General features: G+C 46.0%; 1 long non-coding RNA gene across 1 annotated transcript; it reads right to left on the reverse strand.

Moving 5' to 3' along the window:
• Nucleotides 1-4,322: 4,322 nt before the first annotated feature.
• Nucleotides 4,323-17,217, reverse strand: LOC135058232 (uncharacterized). The gene is made up of 4 exons (XR_010244696.1): nt 17,018-17,217; nt 12,188-12,295; nt 9,496-9,567; nt 4,323-5,438 (listed from the first exon to the last, which is right to left on the reverse strand). It is a non-coding gene; the product is annotated as an uncharacterized LOC135058232 (long non-coding RNA).
• Between the last annotated feature and the right edge of the window lie 602 nt (nt 17,218-17,819).

A 17,819-nucleotide genomic window follows, 5' to 3' on the forward strand; every position in this document is an offset into this window, starting at 1 on the left:
CAGAGAAGGTGGAGGGGGCAGACCGAAAGGGGCAGGCTGCTGCAGTGCTGCCCTCTGCAATGTTTAACGGTAGTGGTGCACCTGGCACATGTAATGTTATAATATACATGATTGCTGCCTTACCCCGGGTATCAGCAGTGCCACTGCGTTTCACTAAGCCGCTTCTGCACAGGACACAGTGCTGAGCTTGTCTTTCCTCTACAAGTCCGCCCCCAGACTCTCATTGGCTAGTTTCACAGGCATCTGCGGGCCAGGTTATAGAGGATAGACGAGCGGAGCGCTATGTCCCGTACTGCAGCAAGTCAGTGAAACACAGTGGTGCTGCCTCAGTGCTGTGTCCTGTGCTGCAGCAAATCAGTGAAACACAGTGGTGCTGCCTCAGCTCTGTGTCCCGTGCTGCAGCAAGTCAATGAAACACAATGGTGCTGCCTCAGCTCTGTGTCCCGTGCTGCAGCAAGTCAATGAAACACAACGGTGCTGCCTCAGCACTGTGTCCCGTGCTGCAGCAAGTCAGTGAAACACAGGGTGCTGCCTCAGCTCTGTATCCCGTGCTGCAGCAAGTCAGTGAAACACAACAGGGCTGCCTCAGCTCTGTGTCTCGTGCTGCAGCAAGTCAGTGAAACATAGCAGCGCTGCCTCAGCGCTGTGTCCCGTGCTGCAGCAAGTCAGTGAAACACAACAGGGCTGCCTCAGCTCTGTGTCTCGTGCTGCAGCAAGTCAGGGAAACATAGCAGTGCTGCCTCAGCGCTGTGTCCCGTGCTGCAGCAAGTCAGTGAAATACAGTGCTGCAGCAAGTCAGTGAAACACAGCAGCGCTGCTAATACACACTATCCAAGTATCTGGCCGATCAGCCCGTTAATTGGATAGTTTGTATCCGGTTTTAGCTGCTGCCTTTTTAAAATATAAAAAATTGCTGCAATGGCAATACTGGACAAGGGTAACTGTTTTACTTGTTAATAAAAAAGTACAAATAAAGTTTAAAATGTAATATTTAAGATGCAAACATTTTTTTTTTTTAGCAATTTTAAACTGTTGTTGCCATCTGGAGATGGTGATAATAGCGCTATCTGGAGATGGTGATAATAGCGCTATCTGGAGATGGTGATAATAGCGCTATCTGGAGATGGTGATAATAGCGCTATCTGGAGATGGTGATAATAGCGCTATCTGGAGATGGTGATAATAGCGCTATCTGGAGATGGTGATAATAGCGCTATCTGGAGATGGTGATAATAGCGCTATCTGGAGATGGTGATAATAGCGCTATCTGGAGATGGTGATAATAGCGCTATCTGGAGATAGTGATAATAGAACAGGAAATGTAGGGGTGAAAGTACTGCTACAATACTAGCTACATAGGCTTCCTCATGCGCAGGCTGTGGGACAGTAGCGTCTACAGAGGCATCTCAGTTCTTGCACATTCAGATGCAAAGAAGCCCAGGGTAGGGCTGATACTAGTATTTAGCATAAAATTGCAGATACGACCATGGCAAAAGACGCTCACATGGACGCCATTGCGTCCTGCTCAGCCCCATAATAGGCCTGGTTTTGAATTAAATGTAAATCATGTAACCCCTGGTCAGAACAGACCCCATTGGTATTACAGCCGAAAACAATTCTCCTTAATGAGCGAGTAAAGCCACTGTTTCAGCATGTGCCCTGGAAAAGGAAGCACGGATGTGCACCTACTCAGACCTAAGCGAGTCTAGAACTTACGCCCACCTGTGCAGGGACAGACGGGACAAGCGAGGGAAGGGGATTTCTAGCACGCGCCCAGTACAGCGAGGATATGTGATTCCCAACACTTGCAGAGGTAGCGTCTAGTTACCCTTCTTGGAGAGGACCTTGCAGACTGGTAGCCACATGCATAAAGCAGTGAGAAAGCTGTATTGTTGGCAGTTGGCAGGTGAAAATGTAGTAATGATGTGGATTGGCTGGCTGAGAATGCACGCTGATGCGATTGGTGCTTGTCTCACGGCTCAGACATATATTATGCTTGGCAAATGTTATTTTTTTTATCCGGTATACGAGACGGACAGTTGTCTCTGCATTAATGAGGAATATGAAGTCACGCGTCATTGTGCTTTTGTATTTTCATATATACATTTCAGTCACAAATGTGTTCAAATTTGGCTGAGCCCCACTGTACCTGTCTCTCCACCTAGCACAGTGACAGACACCGCTCACGTGCCCGATTCAGACCTGATCTCTGTGCTGCATATTACATTGTCCTGCAATCAGATAGTCGCCGCCCAGGGGGTAGTGAAAATTTGCCCTTTGAACTGTGCGATTGCATGTGTACGCTGTGCGAAAATTCCCCTCAGTCAGAGGACAGCTGCAAAACCGTTCACATCCCACTCACCATCTAATGTTTTTCCCATTCTGTGCAGTGTGTGCAGTCTGTGCGTAGCTCAATACTTACTCCTCCAGTGCGAAGAAATCAGGGTGATCAGGGCCGGAGCTGATGTTACACACTCGCCCTGAAAACGCTTGGGTACTTCTGCGTTTTTCCTGACACTCCCAGAAAACGGGCAGTTACCACCCACAAACGTCCACTTCCTGTCAATCACCTCGTGAACGCCCATGTGATCAAAATTTTCGCACCATCCTGTCGCTGTTTGGCGATGCGCGTGCGCATTGCGGTGCATACGCATGCGCAGTTTTTCGATAATCGCCCGCTGTACAAAAACGCACAGCAGTGTTCAGGTCTGAATCGGGTCCACAGTCCGCTGTCACCGAGACCTGCTCTGGGGCAGAGAAAACAATAAACCAGTTTGTCAGCATGTTTGAAACCAGTCACCATGATTTACAAATTGCAGGTGACTTCTCACGGGAAACTATAACAATGATTCCACGCAAGACATGACACACGGGACTGCCCCCGGTTGGTCGTCTCCCACTGTTTACATAACGAATACTCTGCAGCACATAGAAAGCCTGAGTCAGCCAGGGGTCTTAGGGGGTAATGTAATAAACCTTCCAATGAGGACAGTCACACTCTAGTTATCATTTATCTAGTATATTCCTTTTATATATCATATATCCGCAAGGAGCTGATTGACCGTCTTTTTTTTTCTTATCTGTCTCCACTTTATCACTCTCCATAGCTTAATACTTCTCCTGTGTGAGGAAAAGTGAGCACCCCTTGTCTACAGTTGGGGGAGGAGTGGATCAGGACCAAGGGTCCCGCAGGGCCCTTTGCCGGTGGGAAAACTTCTGCAGCCGGGTATAATCCCCTTGTATTGTTTATGGGGAAAGCCCTATTGGTCGGTTCTTTGTTCTAGGACAGATTTATACTCTCTTTGCATCATGGAGAATGCCTACAGGTTTAGGCTGCGTAGGCTGATTCAAGCACTATGACTGCATTTGCCAGGTCCTTCTCCTCCACCCTGGAAATCAACATGGTTGCATTTATCTTGTGAGTGAAGAATCACTCCCTTACTGTCGGTATGGTGCCTACAGAAGAACCAGGATGAAAAGTGAGGAGGCTCCAAACCATCTGTCTTTAAGTGAGTGGTCCTAGACAGGTCCTGACAGGTATGCGGAAGACCCAACGGTTGGGATGGGAAATGTGGTCTTTGTGTTGTAGAAAGGCATAAGACGTAGGAATCTATGAATGCTCAGTACAGCTGTCATTATGTGCGTAGCAGCAGGACCTTTAGGTCCAATTTCATACCTTTCTAAGGATAAGTGTAGGGTTCCTTTGACTAGAACGGTGACTCTTCTGTGACCACTGTGGTTATGTAATGTGATATTGCCGGCCCACCTATCCTCTTTATACAGCTCACACCATGAGGTCTGTTTCTTGTAATCACGCTGTATCAGGAAGGGTAACCAAGTATCAAGGAACTCTTGTTGAATGGTTAAGCCCTCTTGTGTTCCATCTAAGCGATCTGAGCTGCCCAGCAACATGTGCCTTGTGCGGGGAGGACCGTGGCATCTTATAGGTAGCACTTTCCCTTCCTACAGCTCCATCTCAAATGAGACAACACAAACAAATTATATTGTTATAAACAGCGGACATGGCAACCACCCCAAACACATTATTACCACCACCACCACCACCACCACCCTCCCTGCCCAATGTGAGGCAACACCTGATTTATATTCAGGAAGAATAAAAGCTGCAGCCAAGAGACTGTGTAGCTCCATGAGCAATGCCAGATGTCTGCGCTTAGAAGAAGATGCTGGCACTTGGAAAAACCACAAGTGCCAGCATGTACAGGCAGACAAAGCCCACCGGGTACACTGGCACTTGCACTGCACCTGTAAAAAATTGTTTAAAAAATTGAAAAGATCAGGGCGGAGTTTGGGCATATTAAGGGATGAGCCTATTGTGCCCTGGTTTGGCATGTGTAAATGTTGGGCGGTATGTCCCACAGACGGACAGGGCGTTACAGTCACTTATGTGATGCCATCTCACCATATGGTACATGACGTTGCCATTATCAAGAAACGTCCTAATTTAATCTTTTAGTTGTGTCCCGGAGCTCACTGCAGGGATACATGAGCAAAAGTGTCTTGTTACACATCCAAAACCAGTTCTAGGTTATGACCCAGTCACTGCCAGCCTTGGTGGTCATTTATCACTATATAGGGTATGCGGTTAAAATACTGCCCGTTGGGATCCCAGCTGTCTCAATACCGATTCCGGAATCCCGATAGGGGCACTATGACGCCAGCTGGTACCACGACACCCATAGAGTTTTACGTGTTTTTGTATCCAGTCATCTTACCCCCATATTTACACACCAGATTTTTTACTGTTTGTTTTCCTGGCATCAATAACATTTCAAAAATGTCTCTTAAAACCCTTTTCACACCCAAATCTCGTGTCCGATCCGGGTGAAGTGAATACGGTTTCAAGCCGTGTCACAGCTGCTAAGCCCCTTTCTCACCGCATGTTAGCCCCGGATTGTTCCCTGTCACACTGCACCCGTATCTGCCATAGAGTCCATTAAAAGTGGATGTGAATAAATCAGGATCCTGCACTGCGTCGGCAGTACAGCGTTATACATGCCGTGGGAAGTCTACCCTCACTTCGGATTAGTTTCTCCTCCTCCACCCGGTGACTCTGACTCTTATCCTGTGCTATGGGGGTGGCTCCGGTCAGGCGTGGTTTGGCCATGTTTGCCTGGCTGTAACAGGGCGTTTGGTGCTGGCAAGAACTCAGGAGCTAACTCCAGGAGCTGACAGCGCCGGCTGGGTACAGTTTCTGCACATGCACAATGTCACCATGACGCCTGCAGGGAACCAGGTGTCGTTCTGTCCTCCTCACTCTCTTTGGTGCCTGTGTGATTGTCAGCTCTGCGTCCTCCTCTCTCCCTGGTGCCAATCTCTGTGGTTGGGATTCACCTCTGCCTGACTTCCAGAGTAGCTGACTGATCCACACACACTGCTCAGCTCCTATGCCCGCCAATAGTTTTCTGACCCCTGATCTAGAAGAAACATAGAAACATAGAATTTGACGGGAGATAAGAACCACTTGGCCCATCTAGTCTGCCCCTTTTTTTTTTTTTTTTTTTTTTTTTTATCCTTTAGGTAATCTCAACCCTTTTTGAACCTTAATTCTTTGTAAGGATATTCATATGCCTATCCCAAGCATGTTTAAATTGCTCTACAGTCTTAGCCTCTACCACCTCTGATGGGAGGCTATTCCACTTATCCACTACCCTTTCTGTGAAGTAATTTTTCCTTAAATTTCCCCTGAACCTCCCCCCCTCCAGTCTCAGTGTATGTCCTCGAATTCTAAAACTTCTCTTCCTTTGTTAAGACCCTTGATATATTTGAAAGTTTCTATCATGTCTCCCCTTTCCCTTCTCTCCTCCAAACTATACATGTTAAGATCTTTTAGCCTTTCCGGGTAAGTTTTGTGATGTAGGCCATGCACCATTTTAGTTGCCCTTCTTTGTACACTCTCTAATGTATTTATATCCTTCTGGAGATATGGTCTCCAGAACTGGACACAGTATTCCAGATGGGGCCGCACCAATGACCTATACAGTGGCATTATCACTTCTTTTTTTCCAACTACTGATTTCTCTCCCTATGCAACCAAGCATCTGACTTGCCTTTCTCATTGCTTTGTTGCATTGCTTTCCTGCCTTCAAGTCACTTGAAATAGTGACTCCTAAATCCCTTTCCTCCTCAGTAGTTTCCATTATAGTACCCTTGATACTATATTTAGCCTTTGGGTTTTTGAGACCCAAGTGCATGATTTTGCATTTTTTAGCATTAAACTGTAGTTGCCACGTTCTTGACCATTTCTCAAGCCTACCTAGGTCATCAATCATTTGTTTTACCCCTCCCGGTGTGTCTACTCTGTTGCATATCTTTGTATCATCTGCAAAAAGGCATACCTTCCCTTCAATACCATTTGCAATGTCACCAACAAAGATATTAAAGAGAACTGGACCAAGTACAGATCCCTGGGGTACTCCACTGGTAACATTTCCCTCCATAGATTGCACTCCATTAACTACATCTGTCTGTTTCCTACCCAGCAACCAGGTTATTATCCATTTAACTGTTTTATAATCCACCCCCACGCTTTCAAGTTTATTTAGCAGTCTGCGATGTGGGACAGTGTCAAATGCCTTACTAAAGTCTAGATATGCTACATCTACAGCTCCCCCTTGATCTATTATTTTCATCACAGAGTCAAAAAAGTCAATAAGATTTGTTTGGCATGATCTCCCACCAGTAAATCCATGCTGTTTTTGGATCCTGTAAGTTGTTTGATTTAAGATATTCCACAACTCTTTCTTTTAATAGTTTTTCCATTACTTTCCCCACTACTGATGTAAGGCTTACTGGTCTGTAGTTACTTGCTTCTTCCCTGCTTCCACTCTTGTGCAGTGGAACTACATTTGCTCTTTTCCAGTCCTCTGGAATGGCACCTGTATTTAGTGACTGGTTAAATAATTCTGTTAAAGGTGTAACCAGCACATCTTTTAGCTCTTTGAGTATCCTTGGGTGTATCCCATCTGGTCCCATTGATTTATCCACTTTTAGTTTTGAAAGATCAGTTAGAACCTTCTTCTCTGTAAATGTACTTTCATCTACCAGCTTTTTATGAATGTCCTTGCAACTTAACTGTGGCCCCATCCCTTCTTCTGTAGTAAATACTGAGCAAAAATAATTATTTAGGTGATCTGCTATTGCCTTATCTCCCTCCACCAAATGCTCACTCTCTGTCTTAAGTCTTATTATTCCTCCATTTGATTTTCTCCTTTCACTTATATACTTAAAAAAAGTTTTGCCCCCTTTATCTACTGACTGGGCCATTTTCTCCTCAGCTTCTGCCTTTGCATGTCTTATCACTTTCTTTGCATCCTTCCATCTGTCCAGATACACCTCTTTGTCGTTATTATTTTGAGTCTGTTTGTATTTCCTAAAAGCTATCTTTTTTGCCTTCACACTAATTGATACTTCTTTTGTGAACCACACTGGCTTCCTTTTCCTGGTGCTTTTCCTAACCCTTTTGATACAAAGGTCTGTTGCACTTAGTATTGCACTTTTCAGTTTTTCCCACCTCTCCTGCACTCCTTCCAAGTTCCTCCACTCTGCCAATGAATCACTTAAACATCTCCCCATTTTTGCAAAGTCAGCATTTCTAAAATCCAACACCTTTGTTTTTGTGTGACAGGAGTTGGATCCTATCTTTATACTAAACCATACTGATTGATGATCACTGGATCCCAGGTGCTCACCCACATATGTGTCGGATATCCTATCACCATTTGTAAAAATTAAATCTAATATTGAGTCTTTGCGAGTGGGCTCCCTCACCAATTGCTTGAGAGATGCTCCCTGTAAGGAATGTAGAAATTTGCCACTTGTAGCTGAACTAGCAAAAGACCCTTCCCAGTTTATATCAGGTAAATTAAAGTCTCCCATGATTATGACTTCTCCCTTTAAAGACATTTTAGTGATGTCCAACAATAGGTTCCTGTCCAAATCCTGCCCCTGGCCTGGTGGTCTATAGATCACCCCAATGCGAATAATGCCCTTCTCTGCAATTTCTATTGTGACCCAAAGGGCCTTAGTTTTGTCTTCAATATTTTGTATTAAAGTAGCATTTATGCTTTTTTTCACATACATTGCTACCCCTCCTCCCATTCTTCCCTTCCTAAATAAATTGTATCCTGGTATAACTATGTCCCAGTTATGATTCTCATTGCACCATGACTCTGTAATTGCCACAAAATCCAGGTTATCCCTTGTCATTATTGCAATTAGCTCTGGAATTTTGTCTCCTAAGCTCCTAGCATTTGCACACATAGCTTTAAGATTTTTTTCTGTGCATTTGTTATTAGTAGCCATGTCCAGACAGTACAAAATAAATGACAAGTTTAAAGTTGAAATTACCTGTTTGGGGATGTTGCTCAGTGTTTGTTTGTTTGTTTGTTTGTTTGTTTTACTAATCAGGAATCACACTCTGTCCTGTACACCACGACTACACCTCAGTAAATGTAAAAATATAGTACCCTGACCACAATGGCCAAATGATCAAAGGAGGTAAACACCAGAGAGCATGCAATAACTGTTTCATTGTGCAACTTCCCCACACATGCAATGCCAATTACAAGGCAATCATTACACATATACATACATTAGAAGTTGCAAAGAAGTAAATTTGTAGTTGTTGTTGGTGCTTGTTGTTTTCTTTCAGTGTTTGTACAGTTTAAGTACAGTAAAGGCTGAAAAAAACACTTATATTTCTCCACTTTAATTTCTACACTCTATCTGTGTCAGCCGTGTATCCCTTAATATGTAGACCAAATACCAAGTGTTTGCATTTCCCCTGATTAAGGCCACACCTCACTACCCATCACCCACAGAGGGTCAGTGAGGAGAGCAATAAAATTAAAACAAACAAATGCTGAGGGGAACAGAACAGATACCATCACATAAGTACAAAACAATGGGGGTCATTCCGAGTTGTTCGCTCGCAAGCGGATTTTAGCAGATTTGCTCATGCTAAGCCGCCGCCTACTGGGAGTGAATCTTAGCATCTTAAAATTGCGAACGATGTATTCGCAATATTGCGATTACACACCTCGTAGCAGTTTCTGAGTAGCTCCAGACTTACTCGGCATCTGCGATCATTTCAGTGCTTGTCGTTACTGGTTTGACGTCACAAACACACCCAGCGTTCTCCCAGACACTCCCCCGTTTCTCCGGCCACTCCTGCGTTTTTTCCGGAAACTGTAGCGTTTTTTCCCACACGCCCATAAAACGGCCTGTTTCCGCCCAGTAACACCCATTTCCTGTCAATCACATTACGATCGCCAGTACGATGAAAAAGCCGTGAGTAAAAATCCTAACTGCATAGCAAATTTACTTGGCGCAGTCGCAGTGCGGACATTGCGCATGCGCATTAAGCGGAAAATCGCTGCGATGCGAAGATTTTTACCGAGCGAACAACTCGGAAGGACCCCCATTAACAGATCAAACTACTTTTTTTTTTTTTTTTACAAATATTACAATTACCTAAGAATGCTGTTATATTAACTAAGCCCAATGCAACAGTCTCTGCTGGGAGCAGTAGTTCGAATTAATTACCTGTAGATGAGAAGATGAAAATGAAGATAGACGTTAGATCACAGCCTTTGCAGGGGTTGAATATGATTGATTCAAAGTACAGGCTAAGTACAGTAAAGGCTGAAAAACCACTTATATTTCTCCACTTTGATTTCTCCACTCTATCTGTGTCAGCCGTGTATCCCTTAATATGTAGACCAAAGGATGTTTTTATTTTTTTTAGAAACATTAATTTTTCTCCCAGGCAGCCTCAGTGCCCTGCCCCCTCTGGTCCTGGGGCCCTGAGGCAGCTGCCTAAAGCCCAAGGCCTCCGCATCACAATATGCCAATTACCATGACAGCATGCTGATGATCATCCAACCAGCTGGCCACACGGTTGCCCATAAAGTATCAAGAATTTTCTATTCCTACATATTGGGACATTGAGGCTGACAAGGGGTTTATACGCCCACATGGCATTGGCCACGCCTACACAGCTCTGGTCACACCCATACAGCACTGACCACACCTCCTCCGCTTCTCACAAAAGGCCCTTGATTATTTCCAGCATCAGGCCCATGTGGCCCTTCAGCTTTCCCGCATAGTGCCTGAGAAGGGAAGAAAGCACCTACCAACATCAGTGCTACATTCGGACGCCGCAAGCATTTCACTAGTGCTGGCAGGCGCCATCATCTGATATTTGCACATGACCCACATCACATGCAAATAACACCCCTTTCTTTCTGCATATATGCATCAGTGTTCCGGTCTGCACGTGTTCGCAATTGCGCAGTCACGCCTTTAGTGTACTTGGTCTACTTCCCTCACCCATCCCGCTTCTCCAGTTTCACAATCCCGCAAGTCCCCGTAGGTGGGTATGTGTGCACCCGCTTTCTGGTTATTCCTCAGCAATGTCAATGGCTCCTAGTAAATTAATAAGCTGCTATGTCACAAATATTGGTTCAACCAATAAAATCGCTGCTTCTTCGTCTGTGTGTAGCTGATTGGGACGCAAGAGTGGGGACATTAATGAAAAGTGTTTTGCAGGGAACTGCATAATAACCCATAGAGAGCCATCTGATTACTTTGTTCTTCAGTAGGTTATCGCTATTATCACCAGTTACTTATATAGCGCCAGCATATTCCGTTGCGCTTTACAATTGGGAACAAAATAGTAATAAAACAAGCATGGATAATAAGAGATAGACGAAAGCGCACAGCAGCGATCGGGTCTGAATTACCCCCTAAGTGGGGTCACATGTGCTTTAATATAGCAAAGGACCCCCCCAATCCCCCCCCCCCACACACACACAAAAATGTGTTAATCATTTCCAGGGCGACCTTTGACTGTCAGCGTTTTGTACCTGTTGACCTTTTCAAGTATCTAGCTTTTACATATCAAGCTGTCGACCTTTAACCCTGTTGACTGTTTGCATGTCAACCATAGGGGGTCAACCAGTTGACTGTTGACCTAATTCTAGCCGACCTAATAATCCACACCCCTGACCCTGTCCCCCCTAATGTCGGGAAGTATGCCCAGAGGTAAGAGGGCCCTGCTCACAAGCTTACAATGATAGTAGATGACAGCAAACATCATATTTAGTTGCTATTGACAAAACGATTGTCCCTTAATTCCGCTTTTACTGTATAATGTGAAATGCAGATGATTTATGGCAATAATTGCCTATAACAATCACACGGAGCGTCACATGTCGCCACTGGTATAAAAACTATAAGTCTAGGTGAAGTGCTGTAAGTTATAACTGATAATTATAATGTAATTCCTGCTAACAATAGCAGAATGGCTGAGGAATGCAAGCTGTGTTTATTCTGTTTGTTGTGTACTGTTCTCTGTTCCGTGTAACTGACAGGATCAGTAAAACCGGATTCCACCTCAGAAGAAAGAAATAAACCCACTGACTTCCTCATCAGCCCATGTAAGGCCGAGCTGCAATATAGGCTAGAGGGAAGCTGATCTCACCTTATACGTAAGAGATGGGGGGAGATGTATCAAACAGTGGAAAGAGTGAAGAAGTGGACCTGTTGAGAAGTAGCCCATACCAACCAATCTCTGCCTATCATTTTCATAGAATGTACTTGATAAATGCTACCTCAGTGGCGTAACTACTGCCCCTGCAAACCCCGCCGTGGCGTGGAGGCGCCGCCACTCCGGAGTTTGAGAGTCACAAGCCTGGGTCTGGCAAACAGACAGATTTGCTGCCCAATTAGATTGAGGTACGCTCGGCATGTGGCGTGGCGTGGAGACCAAGATCGGAGAGACGGAGGCTGTCAGGGCAGGCTGAGCTGCTGCTGCGGTGGTAGTCCGGTCCGGCGACTACCGCCGCCTGGCCTTGGGAAGACATTGCCGCGCTGGTGAGACTGCCTGTCACTGACATGCGGTATGCGCGGAGCTCCATACCATTTGAGCGCCGCGGGCATTGAGGAGCGAGTCAGTCTCTTTCCGTCTCCACTCCTGCGTCGCGTGGTGCTGGTGTGTCTGGAGAGAGGCTGGTTGAGCAGCGGCCCCAGCCCCCAGGCCAGGACCATCTACCTACCGCGCCAGCGCCTGAGTCTCCACTTGGACTCTGGAGAGAAGCTGAGGCTGAGCAACTGCAGTGGCCCCACCCAGACAGGCCAGGGACCATTATCTAATCTTACCTACCGTAACACGCTTGACTCTGTAAGTTACTGTCAGGGGCAGGCCAGCTTTAGGTGATTATTGCTGTGGTGGTCCAGGGACGAGGATTCTGTCAAAGCCATCTTCAGTTACCTGCAACAAAAAAGTGTTGTAACTTTTGGACCATAACTGCTATTTCAATTCTGTTGCAGCAATAAACTGTTCAGCAAATTCTGATGTTGTCTGACTTGTTACACGACCCCCTTTCCATTTGAAAAAACTGACTGAGGGAGCAGGGCCGGTTCCGGGGCTTCTGGCGCACCGGGCGGCATTAGGGGTGTGGCTGCATACAGGGGGCGTGGTCAGTTACGCCCCCTGTACTGTTGTAGGATGTGCGGTGCGCGATGACGTCATCGCGCACCGCACAGCAAATGTCCTCTCCACGAAGGTAAACTAGACGCTAAGCGTCTAGTTCCCTTCGTGGAGAGGACCTTTGCTGTGTGGTGCGCGATGATGTCAACGCGCACCGCACATCATTACAGTGAAGGTCCTCTCCAGGAAGGGAAATTAAACGCGTAGCGTCTACCTTCCCTTCACAGCGGGCAGCCCACGAAGGGAAACTAGACGCATAGCGTCTAGTTTCCCTTCACAACGGACAGCGGGCCGGGACAGCGGGCCGCGGCAGCGGGGGGCACCACAGCAGCAGCGGATCTTGCCATGGTGCGGCGCCCTCCGGATGGCGCCGGTGCCCTCCGGAAGGCGGCACCCCGGGCAAAAGTCCTGCTTGCCCGTGGCAAGATCCGCTACTGTGAGGGAGACATGTACTAAGCAGTGATAAAAGTGGAGAAGTGAGCCAGTGGAGAAGTTGCCTATGGCAACCAATTAGCTGCTCTGTATACTTTTACAGTATACAAATTTATGAATGTTACGTCACTGCTGATTGGTTGCCGCGGGCAACTTCTCCACTGGCTCACTTCTCCACTGTTATCACTGCTTAGCACATGTCCCCCTTAGATTCAAGATGGCTGATTTCCAAGATGGTGCCCATGTTCGGTACATAACCTAAAAGATAGCCCACCTCACCCATACCTTACTGGAGTATTCAGTTTTCCCATTTCCTGCACAGTTTTTGAAACAAAAGTGTGTACTGCGACTTTTGAATCACCTTGTATGTGTCTCTTTGTACTCACAGAACTACAATAGTTGTTCCTTAATTATTAGTTTGAAGGTAAGATGGTGACACACCTGAGGCGCACAATCTGCACAATTGTTACCCAGGAGATACTGTAAATGCGTCATAATGGTTTCTAAAATGCAGGGTCACACTTTTATAAATCAATCACAGCCTGCAGTGTTTCCTGTGCATTCCCTAATGCTTTGTCAGAACACGTTATCACTATGTATGCCATCTATGGAGCATATTAGAATACCATGCATTTTTCTTTGTTTTTAAATGTTTTTATTGCAACAATATTGCTTGTTGGCAGATCATTAGTTTATTTTTCATACATTTGTATTTACTGTAAAAATGGATATACACTGATATATATATATATATATATATATATATATATATATATACATACATACACATAGGGAAATGGTTTCTTTTGGGGCGCCTATTTTAGTAGGTGTCAACAGGTTAATACCTTTCAAATGTATCAAACATATAGAGCTATACTGAATTTGTTCAAAATACTGCGACAGTATAATCGTTGAGTGCAACCGAAATCAATCTTTACAAGATATGAGTATATTTATTAAAATAGGTCCTTAAAAGTTCATATAAAATATTGTAAATGACAAGACAAAAATTGTACTAATATAAGTACATTTTAATTCGTAGCATGTGTTTGAAAGACAGTTCTTTTCTTTCACTTTGAATCTGAATAATAAAGCAATGAATCACCCTTATATATACTGTATATGACCAGCGGTCTGGATGTTTTGAAAGTGAAAGATACAGTTTTCCACCCCCAAATTTTTTTTGACTGGTACGAGATAAGAGATCGTTATCTGTTTCCTGAAAACAGATTATCCTCCCATTTTCCTGTATAAAGACAGTTCAAATACAGGACACAACTAAGCAGCCATTTAGTTACGCTTTATGTGAAATCCAATTCTGATACCTCTTTATGTCAGACTTGCCTACTCTCCCGGAATGGTTGGGAGGCTCCCGAAAATCGGGTGACCCTCCCGGCCCCCCGGAAGAACAGGCAAGTCTCACGATATCAGGGGTTCCTCACTGCCCGGCCGCCCACTTAGCGAGTAAAGTGGGCGGTCCGGGCAGGCGATGACGCGATTCTTGTTGAATCGTGTCATCATAGCCACGCCCCCTGCTGTATAATGCTGGTAATTGCGGCATTACACAGCGGGGGGCGTGGCTTACGTGACGCGATCCCGCAGCCATGCCCCCGTTCCGCCTCCGTCACGCCTCATCACTGCCCGTCCCCCTGCTGAGCCGACCTGGCTACTCTCTCCCGGAGAGAGCAGCCAGAAAGTCGGCAAGTATGCTTTATGTCACACCTGCCCCTGTAGATTGGTGCATGGGGGACTGGGACACATGTCACAGTCTTACCTGTGCGCCACTGACCAGTGGTGTCACAAGGGTGGTGCGCCGAGGGGGAACATCAAAGTGCCTGCCCCTGCTCACTGACAGGAGCCAGGTGCTGTACTGTCTGTAACATTACAGTGCAGCAACCTGACTCGGGTGGTCTTCAGTATGCCGACTGACGGGATCCCGGCGCACAGTATACCGGCGCCGGAATCCCGATAGCCGGCATACTGACACTTATTCTCCCTCGTGGGGGTCCACGCCACCGTGCCCGTAGCGTGGCGAGCGCTGCGAGCCCGCAAGGGGCTCATTTGCGCTCGCCACACTGTCGGTAAGCCGGCGGTCGGGCTCCCGGCGCCGGTATGCTGGTCGCCGGGAGCCCGACCGCCGGCATACCATACTGAACCCCCTGGCTCCTGTCACGGTGTGTAGGAACCGGCACTGCAGCCCATCTCCCCAGGGGCAGTCCGCTCCTCCTGGACCCCCGGCATGATGAAAATGGGTGTCGGGAAGGCTAGCCACGCCCTTATCCCGGAAGACCACGTTCCCATCATGTGAAGCCACACCCATCCCACGAAGCCAAGCCCCTTTTGTGCCCGCCGCACCGGGTGTCAAGGTACTTAGTGATGCCTCTGCCACGGGCTACCTCCTCAGCTTGCCGGGAGAGCCCATCAGCATTGCTGTGCACTGCACCCTTTCTGTGCTGAATGGTAAAGTTGTGCTGTTGCAAGGTGAGAGTCCATCTTAAAAGTTTACCATCATCTCCAGAGACTCTGTTAAGTGGATTGTTATCAGTTATCATAGTGAAGTCTCTTCTATACAGATAGGGCTCGAGTTTTTACTTTTTAGCGAGACCATGCAATTGCCAAACATTCCTTTTCAATGGTGGCATAGGCCACTTCACGGGGGAACCAATTTCTTACTTAGGAAAATGACAGGCTGTCCATCCCTCTGCTCATTGACCTGACTAAGCACAGCGCATAACCCATAGTTAGAGGTATCAGTTTGTACAACGAACCTCCTTTTGAAATCTGGGGCCTGCAACACAGGGGACTGAGCTAAAGCAGACTTTAGAGCTAGGAAGAGCTTCTCACAGTCCTCTGTCCAACTGACCACCTATGGCAGTTTCTTTAATGTCAAATCTGTCAGAAGTGTGCTGTAGTGTTAAGGTGTGTACACACGGTGAGATCCTTGCTATGGCCGATTTTGACTATGCTATTTCCCTTGAACTCCCCGGAGCCCAGCACCACCGATTTTGACTAACTTTTCTTGAGATATGGACTATGTGTGCTTACGATTTTGGCTTTTGTGAGATTTTGGCTTATGTGAGATGTAATTGACATGTGAGATGAACTAGATATAACACCGATCTAGCAAGGATTGACTTGCCTGCACAGTCTATCTTTTCTTGCGATGCCGACCTGGCGGGACCGCGCATTGGGATTGAATAGGGATTGCAAGGTGACTTTCACCTTGCGATCTGCACTAACCCTTCTTGCGATTTTGACTATATAGTCAAAATCGAAAGAAAATATCTCACCGTGTGTACACACCTTTAGGTATGCAGTAATAGCCTCTATGTAGTCTGGTTCTGGGTGAGGGACGGTGTACCTCTTCCTACACGATGCCCTAGATATTGCACCTGTCTTATGCCAACTGGCACTTCTCTGGGTTTGATTGTCAAACCTGCCCCAGTGATTCGGCCTAACACACTATTCAGATGGATCAGGTGTTCCTCCCAGGTCTGACTGAACACGACAATGTCATCCAGGTAGGCAATTGAATATCTTTTATGGCCCTTCAGCAGGTCATTAACCAGGCGCTGAAAAAAACGCAGGGGTATTCTTCATCCCAAAGAGGATGACCAGAAATTTGAACAGCCCAAATGGAGTAATAAATGCGGACCGCTCACGGGCCTAGAGGGTGACAATGGGATCTGCCAGTACACCCTCCTGAGATCAATAATAGTCATGTAGCGTGCATGGGCAAGTAGTTCATCTATTCTGGGTATGAATAGGCATCAAATACAGAGGTATCATTTAACCTCCTATAGTCCACACAGAACCGTGTGCCTCCACATTTTCTTGGGACCAGTATCACTGGAGCAGCCAAAGAACTCTGAGACTTTTGAATCACCCCTAGCTGGAGCATGGATATGTTTATTATATACCCTGTACTTGTCATATATTGTTTTGAACTGTATGTTAGTGTTTTCTTATTTTGCTTATTTGGTTATGTACTCTGTAACTGGGTGCTGCGGATCCCTCGTGGTGCTATATAAATAAATAATAATAATAATAAAAAATAATAATTAAACATACTGTACAGTATATATATTGTTCACTCTCCAGAATAGTTGCCATTGTTTATCTTCTCTTCCACACAATTCCTTTCTTTCCACCCACAGTCTCTCTACTGCCAGGCTCAGTTGATTATTCTTTCACAACACAACAGCTTGGGGTCATAGGCTTGTGGCAAGTGATGCGTGTGTGACGTCACTGGTGGTGGGGACAGGTTTGAAAAGAACCTAAAATATGGCAATGAGCCAGCAAAGGAGACAGAGAGAAACCCATGAGTAAATTAGAGATGAGCGCCTGAAATTTTTCGGGTTTTGTGTTTTGGTTTTGGGTTCGGTTCCGCGGCCGTGTTTTGGGTTCGAACGCGTTTTGGCAAAACCTCACCGAATTATTTTTGTCGGATTCGGGTGTGTTTTGGATTCGGGTGTTTTTTTCCAAAAACACTAAAAAACAGCTTAAATCATAGAATTTGGGGTTCATTTTGATCCCAAAGTATTATTAACCTCAAAAACCATAATTTACACTCATTTTCAGTCTATTCTGAATACCTCACACCTCACAATATTATTTTTAGTCCTAAAATTTGCACCGAGGTCGCTGTGTGAGTAAGATAAGCGACCCTAGTGGCCGACACAAACACCGGGCCCATCTAGGAGTGGCACTGCAGTGTCACGCAGGATGTCCCTTCCAAAAAACCCTCCCCAAACAGCACATGACGCAAAGAAAAAAAGAGGCGCAATGAGGTAGCTGTGTGAGTAAGATTAGCGACCCTAGTGGCCGACACAAACACCGGGCCCATCTAGGAGTGGCACTGCAGTGTCACGCA

The sequence above is a fragment of the Pseudophryne corroboree genome, chromosome 3 (assembly GCF_028390025.1).
Source record: "Pseudophryne corroboree isolate aPseCor3 chromosome 3, aPseCor3.hap2, whole genome shotgun sequence".
In the NCBI taxonomy this organism is placed as follows: domain Eukaryota; kingdom Metazoa; phylum Chordata; class Amphibia; order Anura; family Myobatrachidae; genus Pseudophryne; species Pseudophryne corroboree.